At 36.8% G+C, this 18,342-nt stretch overlaps 1 protein-coding gene across 2 annotated transcripts in view; it reads right to left on the bottom strand.

Annotated features, from left to right (window-relative positions):
• LOC112052546 (connectin) overlaps window positions 1-18,342 on the bottom strand; it is a 311,702-nt gene that overhangs the window by 67,368 nt on the left and 225,992 nt on the right. For both annotated transcript variants that reach the window (XM_052886048.1, XM_052886049.1), the window contains one exon: window positions 3,753-3,810. The gene's annotated coding sequence lies outside the window, so the exon portion shown is untranslated. The remainder of the gene's footprint in view (window positions 1-3,752; window positions 3,811-18,342) is intronic.

Below are 18,342 nucleotides of genomic sequence, written 5' to 3'. Positions count from 1 at the left end.
TGCTACAGATTTTGGGACACGGCGTTGTGTTGTAAAAGTTAGTTAAAACCCACCTTCATACTGGCTGGGTCGATTGAGGTTTGCTTAATTGTTCCAGGTCTGGCTGGTGGGAGGCTTCGGCCGTAGCTAGTTACCACCCTACGGCAAAGGCGTACCGCCAAACAGTTTAACGGTCCAGTACTATAGCAACCGAAAGTTTCATTCACCTTCTAACAAGTTAGCCCGCTTTCATCTTAGATTGCATCATCACTTACCATCAGCAGAGATTGTAGTCAAACGATAACTTATAAAGGTTGTAAATAATAAAAATGCGCTCTTTACAGAGCTACCCTTTAAAATAGACTCTTTACAGAGCAACCCTTTATCCATAAACCTGAGGCATATGTGCCTCAAATTACAATGCTGCTTGGTTTCAGAAATAAGCATAGGTGTCTTACTTTTCCAGAGCTGTCACGAAAACATTTAAATTTAGAATCATTTCAAATCTGTTTAAAAAGACAACCTCAAACGGATTCAATAGTTTCGGCCAAAATTTACAAATACATAGAAGTTCGTAAGAGAAACCTTGAATTGTTTCCCTTTTTTAAAACCTAAATCATCAGTCAAGTAGTATCTGATAAACAGGCTACAATTCATCATCATCATCATCATCACATCGACCGGTGGACGTCCACTGCAGGACATAGCCTTTTGTAGGGACTTCCAAACATCACGATACTGAGCCACCTGCATCCAGCGAATCCCTGCGACTCGCTTGATGTCGTCAGTCCACCTGGTGGGGGGTCGGCCAACACTGCGCTTACTAGTTACTAGGCTACAATTATTAACAAATAATCACTATAACGCATGGGTGTCGAGTCATAATGAGCCCCTTTCCACCCTCGGTTATAAATAAGATATTAAATAATGTGTCTATAACTCTTCGATAACATATGACTATTATACTTTCATAGATACTACGGAGGCATCCATAAATAATGTATTGAAGCGTTTTTAATATCCGAAGTCTGCTCCGAAAAGATGCTTTGAAATAGAAACTGTTTTCTACTATAATGGAGTATAAGGAAAACAACTGCGTTTATTTTTGCTTTGAGTTCGGAAGTATTATTTTCTGAATGACCGGGGCTTAGCGTTGATTTTTGCGTTGTGTCAACGATGAAAGGAAAGTAGTGCATTTTTGTAGTGCTTTTCCGATAATCAAAAATAATATGAGTATCTAAAGATGTAACTAGACTGAAAATGGCTTGTGATTTCTATTGATTTTATTATCAATAGGTACATATTATTATATGAGAGCCGCAATAGCCCATTGGATATAACCTCTGCCTCCGATTCCGGAGGGTGTGGATCAAATCCGGTCCGGACATGCACCTCCAACTTTTCAGTTGTGTGCATTTAAAGAAATTAAATATCACGTGTCTCAAACGGTGAAGGAAAACATCGTGAGGAAACCTGCATACCAGAGAATTTTCCTAATTCTCATCTTAGGCTATATCTACACTTACTAAGGTGAGGTCATGGTCAAGCGCGAGCGTATTCCCTATTTACTTAAAAAACTTGATGGTGTGTAGCTGGCGTTACATAAGCCGCCGGGGCTGTGCTCCCCCCGGTCCTCCCGTTGCTACACCACTGTGAAGAATGTATATAAATATTTTTTCTGCACATGTCGCTTCTTCATACGTAATATCTATAAAGATAAAGAAAGATACGACGGAATACATTCTCATCTACGTAAGTGAGGTTGGGACGAGTTTACGGACGAGCAAAGTGCTCAAGGTTTATGTGTATTCTGAAGTATCGTTGCTTATTTAGTTTACCGGGGACACGGACCCAATATCATTTAATAGTTCGAATACGATATCAAATAGTCTATTTCTCAAAAAAAAAATACATAACTCATACGTAAATAATTTATCGAAATATAAATAATCACACTGTTTAACACTGTCCACATCACAAATGGTAATTAAAAAACGCCTCAAGGCATTATGTTTTTAACACGATGCATTTTACATTATTTTATAAGCAATAAAGAATTACCACAAACTAAACAAATAATACTAACAAACATACACACAGTAATTTGTAAATGTGTACTGGTTGGCATCGGCCGTGGCTAGGTACTACCCTACCGGCAAAGATGTATCGCCAAGCGAGTTAGCGTTCCGGTATGATACATTGTAGTAGCCGTCAGAGGCATTGCTAAAATAAACCTACGTACCACTTCCTAGTACGCCCACTTCCATCTAATATCACTTAACACCTGAGCCTGTAGCCATGTAGAATGTCGATTCTCTTTCTACAGACTTCAAAAACTAATAAAATATATGGGAACTATAGATGCGACCGACAATTTGATCACGTGACTTGTCGATAATGAATGTCATTACATACATTTTTTAGTTTTTAACGCGTTTGCGATTATAGAAAGAGAATCAGGCTAAGGAGAGATAGGAGTCAAGAGCTTGTCATTGAATCAAAGTCCAGTTTATCTATCGAAACTTATTTTAAAATCTTTCTGGCAAGATCACTGAGGCAAGAAAGATAATGCCACTTCCATTCCGCCTCTTACCTGCGGATGACCGCAAAAGGAAAACATTCCCTTTGAAACAGAGTTACCTAACTTTGACCGGTAAACTTCTCTTGTGTAACTTTTAAATAAGATCCGTATATATTTTTTTTGTTCTTTCAAATAAAACATACCCTGTTTGAGGTGTAAATGTAACGAGAGCCTGCATGGTCAGACTTACCTCATTTTATGAAGGATATGTGATTGTGGCACTTCTGTTGGGACCTATGCCTTCGATCCCAAGGGCGTAGGTTCGCTTCCGGTCCGAAGCATGTATCTCTAACTATTCAGTTATGTGCATTTTAAGAAATTAAATATTATGTGTCAAAACAGCGAAGGAAAAACATCGTGAGGAAACCTGCACACCTGAGAATTTTAACTCCCTTTGTGTGTGAAGTGTGCTAATCCACAATGGGCCAGTCTGATGGACTATTGGCTTAATCCCTCTCGTTCTGAGATGAGACTGGTGCTCAACAGTGAGTCGAATATTGTTGGCTAATGATGATATATTTTTTGTTTTTATTCTTTACAAGTTAGCCCTTGACTACAATCATACCTTACACTCTCACATGATGATAAGTGATGATGCATTCTAAGATGGAAGCGGGCTAACTTGTTAGGAAAAGGATTAAAATCTACATCCCTTTCGGTTTCTACACGACATCATACCGGAACGCGAAAACGTTTGACGGTACGTCTACGGTGGTAGGGTGGTAACTAACAGCCAATTGATTTTTTAATGTCTTTTATTTTTTTCATTAACAAATCGCCGAGCGATGCCTAGTTTTTTTGTGGTAGAGCTCTATGGGATGAAATCATCCCGGGATGTTTTATCACCATGGTTAATTTCAGCATTCTGGTTATTATAGCAGTATTCTGTGTACACTCACTCACTTAGTGGCATACACACACTCATGTACCAGTTTAACAGGTGAAAGGCAATGAGTTATATTCATCATAATTATTATCAGCCGATAGAAGTCCACTGTCAATAAGCCTCTTGCATGGACCTCTAAGCACAACGGTCTCGAAGCGCCAGCATCCAGCAACATGCATTATATTATAGGATGTTTTTCTCACATACCCTCGCCCCCGCGGTTTTTTCTGTTATAAGCGATAGTTTTCCTTTTAAATTGTACTGTAAAAATTATATTTACTTTCAATAAAACATTGAAATCCTCACCTTCTCGTGTTGTACGTTGAACTATGATGTCTGTCGGACGCCAATTGATTTACGAAACCTGTAAAAAAGATAACATAATATGTCATCATCATCATCATTATCAACCCATATTCGGCTCTCTCACTGCTGAGCTTGAGTCTCCTCTCAGAATGAGAGGGGTTAGGCCAATAGTCCAACATACTGGCCCAATGCGGATTGGCAGACTTCACACACGCAGAGAAATAAGAAAATTCTCTGGTATGCAGGTTTCCTCACGATTTTTTCCTTCACCGTTTGAGACACGTGATATTTTAATTTCTTAAAATGCACACAACTGAAAAGTTGGTTTGCATGCCCCGAACTAGATTTGAACCCACATCCTCCGTAATCGAAGGCAGAGGCCATATCCACTGCGCTATCAAAGAAAAGTGTGTAAACCTTATTCCCATGAATGATTTCATAATGCTTGCCTACATTATACATTAAAACTTTATTCAAGAAAGTTTTCTAGATTTAACTTTTGCTCTGTTGATGGATAAATTAGACAACACAAAATGTGTAATTATCATAAATATATTTTATATTTATCTTATAGTCTAACTAACATAATATATATAAATGTTTTTAATCCAGAAAAGCTTGGTCATTTACTATTATAATAAATAAACTCTGTACGAAAACAATAAATCTAGCTTAACCAAAAACTCGAAACTTCGAGACTAGTTCCAAGCACTCCTGATCTTCTCAGTTGTTTGATGTATGGTAGTTCTAATTCAGCCTTGGACATTAGCCAAGCCGAGCCCTGACGATACCAAGTACAGCTAGCAAACAAAACGAATAAAATGGCTTTTTTTTATTACAGACAGTTTTTTTTGTCGTATAAAAAATAATACAAAAAGCAAACTTAGTTCTTACACACAAGTAAGTACGGCAAATCTATATCTATATAAAGCTGAAGAGTTTGTTTGTTTGATTGAACGCGCTAATCTCATGAAATACTGGTCCGATTTGAAAAATTCTTTCAGTGTTATATAGCCCATTTATCGAGGAAGGCTATAGACTATTTATTATTCCCATACTCCTACAGGAACGGGAACCACGAGGGTGAAACCGCGCGGCGTGAGCTAGTTAGCAAGAAATAAGTATTAATTTGAACAAAAATAAATATTCAGTCAACAACAAAATAGGCAACATACATTCACAATTTACGTATCCAATAGATAACGGATACTATAGGAGGAGTATATATATACGGATATATGTATCCAATAGACAAAAACTGATTGAAAACTGTTGCAATATTAAATGTAATTTAAAAAAAAATCAAAACACAATTTAAAAAAAGCGTTTCATAATATTAATAGGCACTACAATCCATCAAGTAAAGTTTGACTGTTTTAGGCTAGAACGTCTTAGGATACTTAAATAGTTTTCCTTTTCAACTTAATCAAAACAAATCGTCAAAGTTTGTTAAGCAGTCATATTAAAGATACTTTACTTCAACTTTGCCTGTCAACGGTACACGCCTGTGGCAACTTCAATATTTGTTTTTGGGCAATATTAAAGTTTTCGGCACAAAATAATAAACTGGTTGTCTTTACTCTGAGACTCTCCATTGATATTGTGATATTAAGAACCGTGATAGCCCAGTTGATAAGACCTGTCTTCGATTCGGTGCCGTGGGTCCGGGGCATGTCCAACTTTTAAATTTTACGACATTTGAAATAGACACTCATAATAAATGATAGTTTTTAGTAGAAAAAATCTCTGAACCGCGAACGGATAGACAGGCATAGACTTTATCGCCGTTTGAGACACGTGATATATTTTAATTTCTTAAAAATCAAAATATATCACGTGTAATTTTTAAGAAATTAAAATATATCACGTGTAATTTTTAAGTAATTAAAATATATCACGTGTAATTTTTAAGAAATTAAAATATATCACGTGTAATTTTTAAAAAATTTAAATATATCACATGTAATTTCTAAGAAATTAAAATATATCACGTGTCTCAATCGGCGAAAAAGTCCATGTCAGTCGGTCCGTTCGCGGCTCAGAGATTCTTACTGCTAAAAAACTATCATTTAGTATAAGTATGTGTATTTCAAATGTCGTAAAATATTAACTTGAAAAATATCTTGTGTCAACACTGAAGTTTATACAGCTAAAGTATTTTATTTTAGAATTAATTCATAATTCAAGACTTCTGCTTAAAAACGACAAAATATAAAATAAATCAGCAACGAACATTAAATTATTTTAAAAATGCTTAGTACCTTTTAGGAAAGAAACGAATGTAGTTTATAACTATAGTAAAACAAATACGCTTCCAGTTTTACTAAGAAATATAAACTAAAACCTCTATGCATTTGGAGCGTGACCAAGCCAAGGTAATATATTTATTGTAAGTGAAATACGATTCTCTTAATTATTTCGCATGCTTTCCCCCGTAAAAGTGTATATTACTTGTAATGAACGACTTTACTAGCAGCGTTTCTAAATAGCCCCGTACTGGAACGTCAAATCGCGTGGCCTCAACCAAAACTAGTAACTACTTACTATAATTGAAGCAGCCCACCACTAGACATGGGTGTAGTACTGACAAACCCCCCCCCCCTCCCCCCGTATAAAATCCTGTCTACGTCCTCGACTACTTATGTGAAAATTACTTATTTGGGTATAGCGGCTCCCCCTAGATAGAATCCTACTCCTATGCCATCAGACAATACTGATTCAGCCAAATATCATAAGAGCAAAGTCAAAAAATAGAAAAGCCTAAAATTTTAATGAGACGGGAATCGAACGCGGTACTGTGCATTCCTAATAGTGTCAGATAGGTCGTCAAATCCCTCAATGTTTGTTGACGTTGACCTTGTCATGGCTGTGCGTTTATGCTATATTTATCCTCGTATTTTAGATATACAGATAAAATATAGGGGAATTAGAGCTAAATGGGTGAAATGGTGAAAAAAGTTTGCGTGTGTAAGTGTGAAAGTGTGTAAGTATCTTTGTTATTTGCTATTTGGCTAAAATTTAGAATGGTTATAGATTTTACTTTTTATGCCGGAATAATACATGGCTACCCGTGGGGTTTGAGAAACTGAATTCCACCTGAAGTCGCGGACGTTTGCTAATATTATATAAACCACAGCAAAACATTTACAATTCATATTTACTTTATCAAAGAAATATGAGTTTCAAAGTTTCGACATTATTTAGAAACTACAATTAATTTAACTATTAAATAAATGAATGCCAGTTTCTAGTTTGGTAACCAGCAGTTTGTTAAACACAAACAAGGTAACATTTGGAAACAAAGCAGCAAGGAGCCAAAATAAAGTACTAAAACGACATTTGCATGTATTTGCCATTAAAACTCCGGTGGAGTCAATAAATAACGTATCGGGACATTAGTTTGCACGTAATATCCGGCATAGTGCCGCGAGTGCATAACAAATAGGTATGCATTTTGGAAGAATATTGCTTTTTAAAATTTTTTCGAGCTAGAAGCAAATTTTCGGTACGCTCTCTCGGGTTCGTTTATTTATACACCTACTTCAGATTTTTTTTACGAATTTATTATGTTGGGTTTGCAGGCATAGTTATTTATAGGGATAATTAGCTGAGCAAGCATACATACCATCTAATAGCAAGTGGAAAATCATTGCCTATAAATACCTAGTACATTACTTCGTAAGGCAAGGAACGCGATCTTACGAACTGTTGCTATGTCTACACTATCCTTATGCTTATGCGTAAGTCTTAAGCCTTAGGTTACGTCTTAGGTGCCTGTAACGACAACAGAAACCATTCCTTTCTTTCGCGAATTTTTATCTCAAAATTAATTTAACCATATTATTATAATTAGTAATCATCACTCGCTTGATGTCGTCAGTCCACAGTGAGGGCGGTCGACCAACACTGCGCTTTTTGGCCATATTTTATCCCTGTTGGTATTCCCGAAAATAGAAACTACTCAGGTGGAACCGCGAGGCGTAAGCTAGTATTCTAGGAGTAAGATATTTTTTAAATAAGACAAAGAAGAAGAAGAGTTTTATACAAAAAAAAAACGTGTGCGCCTCGGGACGCTCGACAGTAGTGATAACTTAAGTCTGCTACCGTATTCATGAGAGAAATGGAAGCCAGGCAGCGTGGCGCCGTAACGCGTTACGTTACGAAGCGATTAACCTTCCCATAAGAACTTATCACTTGAATAACGTTCCTAAGCAACTTACCGAAATAGATGGGTTATAGAAAATGGCTGTAAAACAAATCACTAGCACTTAATCCGTCCATCGGTACAGTCATAAACCACACAACGGGTCGTTTGTCCGCGCATAATATCCGTGGCTTAGAGGACGGGGAACTATTGCAGTATAAGCCCTTTCGGGAAATGGCAAACAAGTCGTGTTTCATATTAGAACGAGTGCCTGGATAACCAGACGTATATAATTTTATGTAGTCTAGTCATCGCAGATCTCGGATGCATAAGCGGTTTAGTTTCTCATTCTTTAAGGCAGCATTCGGTTTTTGGCGATCGCGACCCGCGACGGCGACCTGCGACCGCGACCGGGTCGTAGACCCACTGCTTAGTATGAATTTATATGAAGCACTAAACAAAGGCGGTCACGTGACACTGTCGCGGGATTTGCTTAGTCATACATCATTATCAACCCATAACCGGCTCACTGCTGAGCTCGAATCTCCTCTCAGAATGAAAAGGGTTAGGCCAATAGTCCACCACGCTGGCCCAATGCGGATTGGCAGACTTCACACACGCAGAGAATTAAGAATATTCTCAGGTATGCAGGTTTCCTCACGATGTTTTCTTTCACCGTTTGAGACACGTGACATTTAATTTCTTAAAATACACACAACTGAAAAGTTGGAGGTGCATGCCCCGGACCGGATTCGAATCCACACCCTCCGGAATCGGAGGCAGAGGTTATATCCACTGGGCTATCACAGCTCAACAAACTTTACCTGTTTATAATATTAGTATAGATTATTTTCGTTACTGTATTAGATATTAATTCCTTAATTACACCAGTTGTGTAAGCATTCGGAAGAACAGTGTGAAGCTTGTAGCAATTACGGCTCACTAATTATCCCCATTTGTCTTAGATAAAGTGTAATAGTGTAATAATTAAGCTACACTACACTAATATATCATACCGACGACTCATCAGTGCATAACTCATATTATATGCGATAACCGAAGAACATTTAGGCAACATTAGCTGACGCCGGTGACTTCGCCCGTGTGTGTGATTTCCTACATCAGACGGCCTAGTGGCAGTTTGATAATGTTACTATCGCGTTAATGTAAACGCGAATTTCTAAGGAATTGGAACAGTGCCATCTAGTGTCACTACTGCACAACTGTTCCAATTCGATATAAATTTGCGATTACGTTAACGCGATACTAATAGTATGAAAATATTGAAAACTCCCACTAGGCCCTCTGATCTCATATTGACTTATTATGACAGACGTCCACAGATCGTACGTGTCAGATGCCTCGCATCAAACGGATTATTCTTTGTATAGAAAGTCATACAAGTGCGTCCACTAATCTGCATTGTATTGTCCGGATCGCATTGAACGGATTGTATCTACAAAAAAATAATTCCCCGTCCCCTGGAATATTATCGTACACAGACTTTTCTGACTAGTTGGAGTGGAATGGTAATATCAATCAATTAATGTATTTATTGGTAGCTATATACAGGTGGTGGGTATTATGGTGCAAATGGTAAATATATCTTGCCATTTTGACAAGGAAATTACTTAATACTTATTGCTCATATTTAATAAATATGTTAAATTCTTAAAAAAATATTGATTTTAAAAAATCTTTCACCGATGGAAATCAATATTATCAGCTAGTAACATAGGCTTATATTTTATACCCGTATTCTCACTAGATTGTGAACAGTACTGGTAAAACCACGGGCAGTATTTATAAAATTATAGTAAAATTTGTAGTAGAAATCTTTGTATTAAGTCTTCTTTATGCTCAAAGTTTGCACAAGAAGAGCAGCGGACAGGTGCAAGTTTCCCCTGGCTGCTGGCTGTGGTCCAGGGAACCTCTTTGTTACTAAGTTCAACTAACACTGAGAATATTTATTGAACAAGACATTTCGCAAGCTATTTCGAGTCAACAAAGGAGCTAGGAAGACAAGTAACTTTGAAGAAATTGTAATAAAACTATTATGTCAGAGACATAAAGTCTCAATAAAATACAAGTATTTTCACCTAGCTGCATAAGTAGTAAAGTAAGTATATATAGGTATATATACAGGGTGTCCCGTAATTAATTGATAAAACGCAAATGGTAGATACACCACCTAATTATCTAAACCTCTTTTGAATAGTTTTCAAAAATCCCTATGGTGACCAAGTTATATTTTTTTTTCGGATTTTTCAAAATGTTCTATCCTGAATCTGATTTTTAATGCTGTAACTGCTGAAATTAAGATTTTGAAGATCAGATTTTTGTTAAACATTACGATAATACGAAAAACATTACGATAAATTACCAATGCACTGTACTACTACTTTTGTAAATAATATTTTATTTGTTTTGTACAAGAAGCTTTGAATGCAATAATAATAAATAAAAGTGATTACCTGATTCCGAGACTACTTATATATTGATTATAAATTAACGTAAGACGTTATTTTGAGATACTATTTATTTTGTTAAAGTTCGTATAAACGTAATTGCCTTCACACAACTCAAACCCTGGACATCTTGATCTGAAATCATATGGACAAAATACTGAACCTACAAGCTAATTAAACAACAATAGCGCTATTTTATAACAATGCTTTTATAGCTCGACAGTGTTTTTCGAATTCGTATCTACCTCTCTATTAATAGTGTGGTTTTAGAAAGAGAGATATATAGAGACGAACTCGACAATAACATCGTCGAGTTACAAAATTTACAAAATAGCACAACATTATAATGTTTTCAAAATGCAAAGTCGGAGTAAACCGGAGCATTTGAAACTTGAAAGTTACAGCCGAGCTTTGACGGAACAAGCTTAACCCGCAAATGCCGACGCAAATTATGTCTGTGAGACCGGGGTCACCGTCTACGTAAGTAAAATTGTCTCGGTTTGAGATATGATTTTTTTTTGTTAATAGGACGTCACTTTTTATTTATTTTATGTGATTACCCATTACCTTATTAACAAAAAGTTTTTTATTTAACATGTTTTAGGCGAAATGTTTCAATAATAAGTAACATTTCAATAAATGTGCTTTGTTTAATTAGATATCTCTGTTTAATAGTTAAAGAACGTAATATAATAATAAAAATGAATGAATGGTCAAAATGCACAACATTCTGAAAAATATTCTATTTACTGAAAAACCCGATGCGTGGGACCGGTGTCACCGTTGAGTCAGATTGACGTAACCATTGGTGGGTTAAACACAACGTTAATACACCAATGTATATTAGGCTTTAAGAGTTAAAACGTTTCACGGGCAGATAGTGACTGCAGTAGAAATGATCAATATGTACTGCACTCCGATCAATATTTTATTGAAGACTCCGGTACGTGAGACCGTCACCGATGAGTCAAATTGACGTCACCATTGGCGGGTTAAATAACCTTCATACACCAATGTACACTAGGCTTTAGAGTTAAAACGTTTCACGGGCAGATAGTGACTGCAGTAGAATTAAGGCTGCAATGCAAGTTTCTTTCCACCTCAGCGGCATCTGTCAAATCTGCAGCGCGCACGTTGGCTTCGGTCCAGTAAAGGTGTTATTTAGGTCGTTCATTAAGATGCGGCCTTGTTAAGCTTTGTAAATGTCTGGAACTGGGTTATGTTTAACTTGGACTGTACTGAATTTGGTGTTTCGAATTTTCTGTTTTTGCGTTTGTTTTTTTTTACAGCAGAGTTATGTCTAACTATAACTGGAATTCTCTCGGTTCGGATGTACTGTAGAGCTTTTCTGTAACTACCTACCTACCTAAAATATATATGTATATTATGTGTTTTGTATTCATCTCTATCGCAGCTGTACAAGTTAAACATCTAGATAAATAAAACAGAGGGAGATAGAGACTAATTTGTGACTGAAACTTATCAAATGGTGGTGAAACCGACCTAAGGGCCCGCCTAAGTCTATCAATTGATCGATGCGAGCAAAGCTGCACGTAAAAGATCGTTCGGAAGATGAGTCTAATGAAGATGACATTAGTGTACCGGGCGGCGGATTGTGTAACGGAACCTTTACTCCCCACCACTCAACCCCTCCCCCAGCGCGCAATGCGAGCAGCTGCGCCGCCGCATCGTTGTTTGGATCGTGTCGCTCGTATGGGTTCGAAACTAATCGGGCATACTCCGACCTAATATCACGTGAGTGTTATTAGCCCTGTTTCATAACGATAGTTTAAATTCTAAAATATCTAGATATTTCTGTATAGCTCAACACAATACATACTCAGCTTTTAAATCTTCAATAGTTCCACAGTTACAGGGCAGGATTCAAATTTCAGAGGTATAAGGTAAGGTAAGGTAGAGGGAAAGTTAAGTTAAGAATAAGTAATATTTATTTTTAAAAGCCATGTTTTTAATTAAATACCTATATATTTTCAAAACTAGATGTGCCTATCTATAAATTTTTAATTTGCAGAACATATTAATTCCGCCTGATTAGAAATCCGTCAAGGCATACGCCGTATAAATTCACCTCCCCTAATTTCTCAAGCTAAGCCTCTAATCCAACTAAATTCCTAACCTCAATTTAACTAATGCGTGGAATGAAACCGCCAAAGTGTGGAATTCTCTTACGGCGTCCTTGTTTACTGACATTTACTTACCAACAGCTTCTACCTATAATCTAGGGATATAGGTATCTTCAAGGTTATATTGCTTATCAAGATTAATAGGGGAAATTTATAATGCCTATCTTTTGACGGCCTCCGTGGCGCAGTGGTATGCGCGGTGGATTTACTAGACGGAGGTCCTGGGTTCGATCCTCGGCTGGGCAGATTGAGATTTTCTTAATTTGTCCAGGTCTGGCTGGTGGGAGGCTTCGGCCGTGGCTAGTTACCACCCTACCGGCAAAGACGTACCGCCAAGCGATTTAGCGTTCCGGTACGATGCCGTGTAGAAACCGAAAGGGGTGTGGATTTTCATCCTCCTCCTAACAAGTTAGCCCGCTTCCATCTTAGACTGCATCATCACTTGTACCATCAGGTGAGATTGTAGTCAAGGGCTAACTTGTAAAGAATAAAAAAAAAAAATGCACAACAAGTAATAATTTCCTTAAAATTTATAGAAATACAATCGTATTAATATAGTTTGTATGGATAATCTTACTAATATAGTTTGTATATATCGCAACGAATAATATAATTGTAACTACTTCAAGCGTTGAAGTCTGCCAATCCGCTTTTGGCCAGCGTGGTGACTAAGGTCTAACCCCTCTCATTCTGAGAGGAGACTCGTGCAACAGTGAGTCGAACATGGATTGTTAATGATGATAGTGATGAAATCTTCCACTACGATATTAAAAAAAAAACATGAACTTAGAATACTACCAGTATGGTAATTACCCGCTCTAGATTTGGTAAACGTAAAAATATGTATAGGTAGTAGGTACCTTTAGGCACCCATAAAAGACCAAGCCCACTTCATCATTTTATAGTTCTACTAGCTGACGCCGCGCGGTTTCACTCGCGTAGTTACCGTTCCCGTAGGAATATGGAGATAATATATAGTTTATAGCCTTCCCCGATAAATGGGCTATCTAACTCTGAAAGAATTTTTCAAATCGAACCAGTAGTTCCTAGGATTAGCGCGTTCAATCAAACAAACAAACAAACTCTTCAGCTTTATAATATTAGTATAGATTTTATGTTTGTGATTTGAGAGAAATATAAACTGAGAGCCAGTACGGTAATTACCCGACCTTGCTAGGGTTGTAAACGTAGAAATATGAGTATATCGCAAGTATAAAAGACCGAATATTCGCGGACGTTATTTATATTGAGTTGCGAACACAACGGGAGCAACCCTGAGCGGTGGATTTACGAAATGATCCCGCGTATTTATATCCTGTATATTTCAACTGTTATTTAAATTTTTCCGGTGGTTTCGCAAAGTTATTATTTGTACGGCCTTTATTTTCAGTGAATGCACATTGCTTAATTTCGATTTGGCTTATTTGAAACAGTACTTTTACCTATTTTGTATGTGCAGTCAACTTTATTGCGAATTTATATTTGGTGAATTGTCTCATTGGTTTTTTTAATCCGAAATAAATGATTTATTGTTATCACCTCTCGTATAATTTATAGTTTTATGGGCATAATGCATAATTTGACCCAAATATTGCAAGTCAAGCTTTTACCCATTCGCTGCCCGCGAGTATTTTATCGAAAAGCCCGTCTGCGTTGAAGAAGCCGACAGTCAGAGAATGCGGTTTTAAAACTATCGTTGTGAGCCATTTAAAAAATCTTTATATTCCTCTATCGCGCGGAGCATGTTACTGTGCTCGCTTATTGCCCTTAGTTTACATTATATTTTTTTACATGTCACGTAACGGATACGATGAGCGACCGGTCGTCCATTTAGGAGTCAAATGGTTAATCATTTTACAAAGCTAAAGGAACAGAACTCCCTATTTTTATTTATTAAATTTTATCATGTTTATTACATGTCTAATTATACTATGATGTTAGCTAGGGACGTCTAAAATAAATTATATTTGAATACTTACTATTTTCTTTAAAAATATGCTCTGAATGAAAAAAATCTGTTCTAAATGAAGGACTACGTTGAATTTTTAAGCTAAGCTCTATTTTCTCTCTCCTAGGGCTACCAAAATAATAGGCTGGTTTAAATAAGCTAATAATAGTGTAGACAATTTCATAATTATGGAAATAGTCTACGTTATTACTAGTGTGTTAGAAAATATGCTTTTATTTTTTTTAAGTCTGTCCATAATGAATTATTCAAGCTAAGCTCTTGAATAATACAACGTATCTCTCTCCCTCTATCTCTATTTCCCTTTCCTAATGTGAGCTGTTCTAGTAGTAGGCTGGTTTAAATGAACTGATAATGGCGTAGACAATTTCATAATTATGAAAATAAAAGCGTCTCCCGGTGTACCAAAAGCTGAACAATGTCTGTGCAAACTCATCGCGGCCTAACAAATGGGGGCTTTAGACGTCGCGGGCAAAACACTCTCGGCAAATGAGACTTCTTTCATGCTTCCGCCTTATTTACGTACTTGCTTTACACTTCATGTACTGACGCAGGATGCACGTTTTTGGAAACTATACTAGACTCAGACATTCCGCCTGCCTGCAAAATTGTACACTAGAATTTGTGTCTTATAGAATACACAGATCATTAAGAGATCTAAAGACATTGAAGACGTGGTAGCCCAATGGATATGACCTCTGCCTTCAATTTGGAGTGCGTAGGTTCCAACTTTTCAGTTGTGTGCATTTTAAGAAATTAAATATCACGTGTCTTAAACGGTGAAGAAAAACATAGTGAGGAAACCCGCATACCTGAGAATTTTCTTAATTCTCTAGGTGTGTGAAGTCAGCTAATCCGCACTGGGTCAGCGTGGTGTACTAAAGACTAACCCCTCTCATCCTGAGAGAGGACTCGTGCTCAATAGTGAGCCGAATATGGGTTGTGTTAATGAAACAATCTAAGAGATTATCTTAAATCGATGATTATACAACTCTCTATATGTGTAATATACGAGTAAATAAACAGCGTAAGTAACCTTACTTTACTTATTTACAAAAAATAAAGTTTCCGACGAATCCTCCTCCTTCTACTTTTTTTAAAACTTTTTTGAGGTCCTTTTAACACACTACTAGTGCATGACTTTAATATGTCCAATTAAAAAAAAAACTCATAACTCAAAGCTGACAATGATAATATGTGCCATGCAACATTTTACATCCTATATCACAGAGTGAAATCTTAAAGCGACCCGTAGCAACAAATCCAAGATAATATTGTATTGTTAAAGCTGCGACACGAGATAAGTTTAAAGTTTGTCTTAAGGTCCGCAGCTCGTGAAATCCTCACACAATGCACGGCGCGGACGGTTCAAGAAAGTGTAAACAGCTTTACCTTTCGTTTCCAGTTTGTTGTGAGCACATTATATTAGGCTGTGTTCATACGTTCATTCATCTTTTAGGGTTTCAAACTGGTGTCATCAGCATCTCCTTACCCTTATGCCACTTAAGTGGGGTCGGAAAAATATGTCAATCTTTTCCATTCGTTTCTATTACTCGTCAATTCATCATCCACTCCTTTTTAACCGACTTCAAAAAAAGGAGGCGGTTTCTCAATTCGATCGTATATTTTTTTTTACACACAATATGTCCTCTTTCACGCAATCCAACCATCTCTTTTAAAGCCTTCCTCTCCTCTTATGTCCTTCCACTTGCACATTCAACATTTTTCTAGTAATATGACTTTCCTCCCTACGCATTATCCATGTCCATACCAAGCTAACCTTCTATTCCTTAATTTTTCTATCACTGGCGCAACCTTCAGACTTCCTCTTATATACTCATTCCTTATTTTATCTATTCTTGTCACACCACACATCCATCTCAACATACGCATTTCGTTCACATGCATTCGTTTACTATCAGGTTTCAAACTGGTGTATGAAATGAAAATTTATTTGGTCACTAGTAGACGCCACCGCGGTTTCACCCGCGTGGTTCCCGTTCCCGTAGGAATACGGGGACAAAATATAGCCTTCCTCGATAAATGGGCTATCTAACACCGAAAGAATTTTTCAAATCGGACCAGTAATTCCTGAGATTAGCGCGTTTAATCAAACAAACAAACTCTTCAGCTTTATAATATTAGTATAGATTGTAGATTTCAGGCAACTAAAGGTATAGAATACATATAAGTATAGACAAACATTCAGCTTTTATAGAATGACAAAGATCTAACTATCACAGGTCTTTGCTCTAATCCCAACCCGATGGTACAGTGTTAAAGAATAATATAAAAGTTATATAGTGTGAACCTTGCTTCAATGTATATTTGAAGGCACATACGAAAATAACGCTTATTCGTCAGTAACAGAGTCGATATTAGCTTAATTTAAGCAAATTCCAAGTTTATACACCCGAATCTAACTCAAATCAAAGTTGAACAAATAGAACTAACTCATTTGTTGGGCATACATTGTTTATATTAGTTTATTTTGCATATTGTTCTGCTCCAAAGTTAATATAAGTTAGTCGCAAGTCAACAAGCAGTATGAACTATGAAGGGCTTGATTTAATAATTATTGTGGTATTTTGACTTCTTACATGCTTGCACTGTTAGTAGAGTATGCCCCAAACTGCGAGTCTGATTTGACATTGCAACACGTCAAATTGGGCTGCTATTTAAACTGGAGCCGTGATAGCCCAGTGGATATGACCTCTGCCTCCGATTCCGGAGGGTGTGGGTTCGAATCCAGTCCGGGCATGCACCTCCAACTTTTCAGTTGTGTGCATTTTAAGAAATTAAATATCACGTGTCTCAATCGGTGAAGGAAAACATCGTGAGGAAACCTGCATACCAAAGAATTATCTTAATTCTCTGCCTGTGTGAAGTCTGCCAATCCGCATTGGGCCAGCGTGGTGGAATAATGGCCTTGCCCCTCTCATTCTGAGAGGAGACTCGAGCTCAGCAGTGAGTCGAATATAAGTTGATGACGATTTAAACTCCGCTGTGATATGGTTTTATATACAGCGCAGCTATACGCCTCGTGTGCAAAGCGGACTGAAAGTGTTGCGCGTACTATACCAGTATTCGTGAGCCAAATTTTGAAGACCCAGTTACTCCACGGTTACCAGACCGATCACCAAGAGGTCATAGGTTCGAACCCTACCTGTTGGACTATAATTTCCATACCTACCTACTCAGAGAGTTTTTATGAAACTTGTTGCATAACCTACCATTAAAAAGCTAATTTGTAGTATAAAAACTATATCAATGATATAAATATGGATAGCTATATGTATATATTACTAGTGCCCCGTGCTTTCAACCACATAGTTCCCGTCCCGTATGAAAACGAGGAGAAAATATATGTATAGCTAAATATAGCCTATGGCACAAATAACATGGCTTTATAGTAGTAAAATTATATAAACTATGTCAGACTCGATGTGCAATGTTTATCAACGAACATTAATTAGAAAATAAAGCAGAAAATGCATGTTATTTCATACTTGATTTATTTTAAATTATTTTGTTTAGTAGCTATTTATAATTGTTAGTTAGTTTATCAAATTTCATTAAACTTAATTAAAATTATTATTAGATGTGAAATTACTGCGATTTATATCTTCATGTTTAATTTGTTTGTTGATAAACATTGCACGTCGAGCTTGGCTTTAGTATAATAGCTTAGACTGAAGGGCAATTTCTCATATTGTCATGCAAGGATATAAGCCTAAAAGAAAATACATATTTTGGTTTCTTTTTAAATGTTTTCTTTTTTTAATTTTCTGCCATTAATAGCAACAGTCCAAGTTTGTTGCGAGAGTGACATTAATTAAAAAAACCTCATCGATCACGTTTAAAGTGG

This window comes from Bicyclus anynana, chromosome 16, assembly GCF_947172395.1.
Source record: "Bicyclus anynana chromosome 16, ilBicAnyn1.1, whole genome shotgun sequence".
Classification (NCBI taxonomy): domain Eukaryota; kingdom Metazoa; phylum Arthropoda; class Insecta; order Lepidoptera; family Nymphalidae; genus Bicyclus; species Bicyclus anynana.
Note: the sequence above shows the minus strand (reverse complement) of the source record. Positions and strands in the feature narration are given on the sequence as shown.